Here is a 6000-nt window from a genome sequence, read left to right as displayed (position 1 = left end):
GGCCTTTTCAGGTGGTGTGTAGGTTGTGGTGGCTGTTATGGAGGGCTTTTTGCATGTTTGTGCCCAGAGGCCTATTGTCTTATAATCCGCTCATGTGTGTCCCCTTTCACAGCCTTCTATTCCACTGCATTTACACAAATCATTATGCTTCAGTCATCAGTCGCAACTCTCTGACTTTTTGGCTCCCCACCAAATAACCACATCATCGGGGTCCTGTGCTGCTCCCAGCACCCACTCTGCTGTTGAAACTGCTAAAGTGTCAAGTGTTGGGCTTCCCTGCCCGGGCGAGGAGCCAGATTTGCTCTCCTGTTGCTGCGAGGGCAGGACAGCCTGATCCTTGATCCTGCTGCGTCTCAGAGTGGGCGTGTTGAAGGTGTTTTGAGGTGATGTTCTTCTCATAAGCCTATTAAGAGCCGTCTGGCCGCTGACCTTCTCTGCACTACGTTTTATTTTGTTTCCAGCATCTTCGCTTTTTTTTCCTGTACCAGCACAAGTAAAATCTAAACTAGATTTCGAGGTTAGTTGTGTAGTTAGGAAGGGAATAAGGAATCCCAGACTGCATTTACATTCTACAAATCGATATGGGGCAAAATAAAGCATTTTTATAGTGTGAATTAGCCTTTTTAGGAATGCAGAACTATAATACTTGTTTTCCTCAAATGGATATTGGAATGAAATCTGTCAAATCCAGACATGTCAGGTCAGCCGTGTGTGTGTGTGTGTGTGTGTGTGTGTGTGTGTGTGTGTGTGTGTGGTGTTTTAGGTGGTGGATGGGCTGCCCACACACAGAGGGGTGGGCAGATGGCATCAGCAGTGTACTGGTGACCTCACCCCCTCCACCAGCTCTCTCGAGACCCATCCAATGGCAAATGATTCTGGCAAGCAGGTGGCATGCATACATGTTTGTGTGTGAGTGGAGAGGACAGAGACATGAGGTTAAGCTCTCCTAGCACAATGGCAGCATAATGAAGTAACTCCACTACTCAGCTGGAGGTTGTTCTGGTGTTTTAGTTCAGTAGCAGTGTGAACCATCCATGTAAATACAAATCAGATGAGCAAGGACTCAACTGGTGTGGTTGGACAAAACTCACAAGCTAAACATTGACATTTTGGAAAACATTTGTATTCAATGTTTGATAGTTTAGTATCTGCTACAGTCGGGGTAAACAATGATTTGTTCTGACTCTGTGCAATGAACTTCCAATCTCACTCTCTTTCAAATGGTGTGTTAGAAAATGGAAATCAGGTCTGCGACCGCTCCCAGTCAGGAGGTGTTTTCAAAACAACTTTAGGGAGATAAAATGGCAATAAGATGTAGTTACTATTACATCAATCTGTGATTGAATGTGTCAACTTGGAAATTACATGCAATTTGTTTGTGATAAATCTGTGGAAATCTGTTGTCATCTGCTGCAAATGTGTTGCCATCTACATGCACAGAACTTCATATTATCTGTGTACGCTTATTCCAACCAGATTTTGTTAGATTTGAAGCAGAAATTCCAACATAAATAGTGACATAGTTGGTGCAGATTGGTGACTTAACTGCAAAATGACACAGGTGCTCGGCAACCTTTAAGTTTTTAAATGAAAGTAAAACCAGGGTTCAAGCAGTTTGCAACTAGTTAAGTCATCTGCTGCAAAAACAGGATTTCAATTTAGCCAAGATTGATTGCAGAGTGTTTGGAAGCCCCGTTTAGTCTGAAATTATTTGCAAACTTTCAGAAACCCATATGAGAGTGACTGCGTCAGTGTGAGTTGGACTGTGATTGTTTGGAGACTGGTTGCTGCCTACTGAGCAGGTGTGCAGTTGAAAGTCAGGGGGTTGAGTTAAGTTGAGGGTTTGCATGCTCAGTTTCTGGACAGTCTGTTTGCTGCAACTATTTACAATTCTGTCTCTGAAAGAATTCAGCGCAGTCACCTGTCTTTACTCAACTGTTACTGAGCAGGATGATTGGAAGACAGGAAAACTGCTTAGTCTAATGGCACTGATCACCAACAGTGCATGTATAGAGCCTTGAAGTGACTGTTGTTATGATGTGGTGCTGTATAAATATAATGGAATTGAATTGTATCATGTCTTGGTAGTTTATTGGTTTGAAGTTTGTGTTCAGCAAAGATGGCTGTTTATGTTAAGTTTCCAGGCTGCCAGGTGTTGATTCATATTGTTGCTGATCATCTTAAACCCCACTAAATAAATGTAGATATCAAAAATCTAACATAAAAAGGGCTTTTTGAGGCTTTTTCCCATTTATAACTTGACAGTTTCAAACCTTTATTATAAATTTAGCTAAAATTGACTTATGGCGAGGGGGTGGCCTAAAAAACAGAAACGCACCATCCTCAGCTCTGCTCCTCGGCCTGAAGGCTATTTGAATTAGCTCCTCTGGGTTTCACTTTTGTAAAGATAATTTTTGGGGCATTTTTCTTTTATTGGACACTGTAGCTGTGAAGATTAGACAGGAAGGAGGAGAAACCGAGCCAGAGAACCCAAGCCTCTGTATTTCAACCATGTGGCATATAGTCACCTGCTCAAAGGCATTTTTGTTTTAAACCTAATTTAATTTAAATCACAGAATTTGTTTCAGCAGCTTTTTGTTTGAAGTGTCAGAAAATAAGTGCAAATACATAGCATGTTGCTTCCAAGGGACTATTTTGAATAAAGAAGCCAAAGCTCTGTATGGAGAGACATAAAATGGAGTAAAACAGCTTTAGAAACTAGAACCCATCAAAATACTGTTAATTAATTTAGGTTAATTGTTTTGGGTTTTTTTTCCCTGAAACATCCCTGCTGCTGTTGAATTTTCCTTTTCAGTGCTTCATTGTATTCACCAAAATCCTCTGCGATGCACACAGCTGTCAGCACTGCCAACTTCAATCAAAGAGGCTAGATTATACCACCATATGGCCAGTGGGAACCCTTCGTATTTAGAAGGCAGTCAGTGAATGAAAGGCACAGAAAGATGTCGGCTTTAAGCTCTCGCCAGCCTTTCATAACTGAAGAGAGAGAGTTCAGTGGAGCATAGGCCTGAAGAAAAGCGGGAAACCCCAGAGGAAGTGAGGTGATGTATTAAGGTTAATTATTAAGTTGGTCATCAAATTGAGCAGGACACTGTGTTTTGAACCATCAAACGACAGATGCATAGGACAGAGTTGGGCTGTGCAGGCATGTGAGTGTTCTGCAGTTTATTGATCCACAAAATGAACAGTTGTACATGAGCTGTGTCAGAGTACAGTGGTACAAAAACACTTAACCACAGTATAGGCGTATGGATGTTAACCTGGGAGGGAAGAAAGCTGCTGGTGGCACTGCTCAGTCCGGCAAACTAATCCGACGTTGTGTCCGTGCAGTTCGATGCACGGTGAGTGCCATTTAAAATGCAATTCTTGTTTTTGGGGAAAGTTTCAAATGCATCTTAAACACGGTCTACATTTTGTGCAGATAATGTTTTCCTTGTTCATTGTTTTCTTTTTTTTTCTTTTTTTTTTTTTTTTAAAAATCCCATCTAATTGACTTGGAAATTCCCATGTCAAGTTTCATTACGGGGAAAACAAACAATGACGGCCGATTAGGGTATCTGCCCAACTGCTCCAGTCTGCTGCCAACCTGCTATGGCTCAACCCTGAATGAGGGACAATCATAGGAGTGATCTAGGGGCATGTCAGGCTTGAGCAGTGCTTCAGCTTAGGTGCTGTGTATTTGCACTCTTCTGGATACTTGGAGATTTACTCAGATAGGGAGCGATATCACATCTCTTGTAAATGGGCTGGTACTTTAATATCTTTCTATTTGAGAACTTGGATCACTTTCTACTTTTACTAGGATTAAAAAAAAAAAACAACCCAAATCCAGTTATCAGCAGTTGTCTGGGTGAAAATGTATCGTTGATGCTAGAGGACGGGGAAGAATGGGCAGACTGCTTTGAGCTGATGGCAACAGTAATTCAAATACTCACTTGTTAAAACCATGGTATGCAGAAGAGCATCTCTAAACACGTCAAACCTTGAAGCAGACAAATTACTGCAGCAGAAGACCACACCAGGGCCATCAAAGCTCGTCAAAATTAGGCAATGGTGATTGGACAACACTGCCTGGTCTGACAATGATTTCTGCTGCAACACTGAATTGGTCAGGGTCAGAATTTGGCATAAACATGAAAGCATGGATCCAGCCTGCCTTGGAGCAACAGTTAAGCACCCGCACATCATTTAAACATTGCTGACCATGCCATCTATTTGGGACCACAGTGTACGTGTCTTCTGATGGCTTTTGGATCATGAAATTGAGTTCACTGCACTCAAATGGCCTCCACAGTCACCAAATCTGAACCAACAGATGTAGTAGAAGCGGTGATTCACGTCATAGATGTGTGTGTCCAACAAATTTGCAGCAGCTGTGTGATGTTATCTTGTCAATTCGGATCAGAATCTCAGAGGAATATTTCCAGCACCTATGAGGATTTCTGAAAGTGAAGGGGTTTCAGCCCAGTAATAGTAAGGTGTAACAAACAAAGTCTCCAGTGCGTTTATCTTTAGCCAGAGCTAGACCACCTCTCTCATATGAGCAATAATGACTTACTGTGGCCTATGTGGCAGATTAAAATATCCTTTTTTTTTTTTTCTTTTTTTTTTTTTTATTTGTTTTGAGACATTAAACCTAAAGTTACTCCCAAACACAGGTGACCATTGTGTGATTGAGTGTGTTACTGTGGTAGAAAATGCACCGTGGTTACCATTAGTAATGCCATTCATTTTCAGCTGATCACAGCAAAATAAGAGGCTCACTTTACAATATTTACTAACGCTTTTCAAAGCAGATTGTTTTCAACAACACTCAGCAGTCCAATTAAATCTTATATTTTAAACACTTCAAATATAGCCCCAGCCTGGCTGCCTTGGGCACTTGTCACCAGCCAAATGAAGGATTGTTTGTGCTGTGGCGGTTCATTCTAATTGCCACTCTGGCATAGCGCCATCCTGTCTTCAATCAACATTTTCCAAAAAAGACATTTCCTTGGCAGCGAGTATGTTTTCATCAGCCTATCAGGGGGGAATGTGACAAAGAATTGACAGAACGTGACAAATAATGAACCCAAGACTATTGTTAATTTGTCAGAATATGAGACTCAAGATGACAAAAAACAATTGGTTATTGTTTTTAAAAACTCTACCAGAAGTAGAAATGATCCCCCAATAGCTGTAAGTGATTTGTGTAATTATAATCTGCAGTAACGAGGCAAATTCCCGAGCGTGATAGATCTCAGTCCTGCATCTTAACCGTAATGAAATTGGAGGAGAGCTTGATGGCTTGCTTCACTGTCATTGTGCTGATCAGGCGGTTCTGTCTTTTGTTGTCGAACGTCAGGGGTGTGTTTGTCGATGTGAGGCGGGTTGATTTGCCAGCCTTCAAAACCACAAGAAACTGCTGCAGGATTACTTTGTCATTTCCAACTCGAAGGAAATGTTGCTGCTGAAAGGAAAAATAGAATAGAATAGAATTCAACTTTAGTGTCATTGCACATGTCACAAGTACAAGGCAATGGAATGCAGTTTGCATCCATCCAGAAAGTGCTTTAGCAATAATATAGATATATTACAAAATATATATTTAAAAAAATGGGTCTATTATAGGTATGAGGGTACAAAATATGGGTCTATGATGGGTATGTTATAATGTACATAGTATGAAGTTATGTTATGAATATGCTATAATTATAAGTATGTACAGGCTGTAGTGAGTGTACAAATTATGAACAGGATAGAAATATGAAACTATACAAGTTATAAACAGTTGTAGAACTATAATTATTATTTTACAGAATGATTGTCTGTACAGAATTTACAGTAGTGCAGTTTAGATCAGTGAGATATGTGACTAATTTCTACATAGGTTATATAAAGTGCTAGCAGTTGTGAGTGGTGGTTCGGTCTATCTTATTATTGTCTGTATGATGGTACAGTTGGCTGTGTGTGTGTGTGTGTGTGTGTGTGTGTGTGTGT

The 6000-nt window shown here is 40.7% G+C and overlaps 1 protein-coding gene across 4 annotated transcripts in view; it reads left to right on the top strand.

Annotated features, from left to right (window-relative positions):
* The window catches only part of LOC147323329 (MAGUK p55 subfamily member 3-like), a 26687-nt gene that overhangs the window by 1338 nt on the left and 19349 nt on the right, over positions 1 to 6000 (top strand). The gene's annotated exons all lie outside the window — the stretch shown is intronic.

The sequence above is a fragment of the Aulonocara sp. 'chitande type north' Nkhata Bay genome, linkage group LG8 (assembly GCF_057382095.1).
Source record: "Aulonocara sp. 'chitande type north' Nkhata Bay isolate Kocher_YH1m ecotype deep benthic linkage group LG8, A_spYH_male_GT1.1, whole genome shotgun sequence".
Classification (NCBI taxonomy): Eukaryota; Metazoa; Chordata; class Actinopteri; order Cichliformes; family Cichlidae; genus Aulonocara; species Aulonocara sp. 'chitande type north' Nkhata Bay.
The sequence above is the reverse complement of the archived record's forward strand: the minus strand, read 5'-3'. Positions and strand labels throughout refer to the sequence as shown.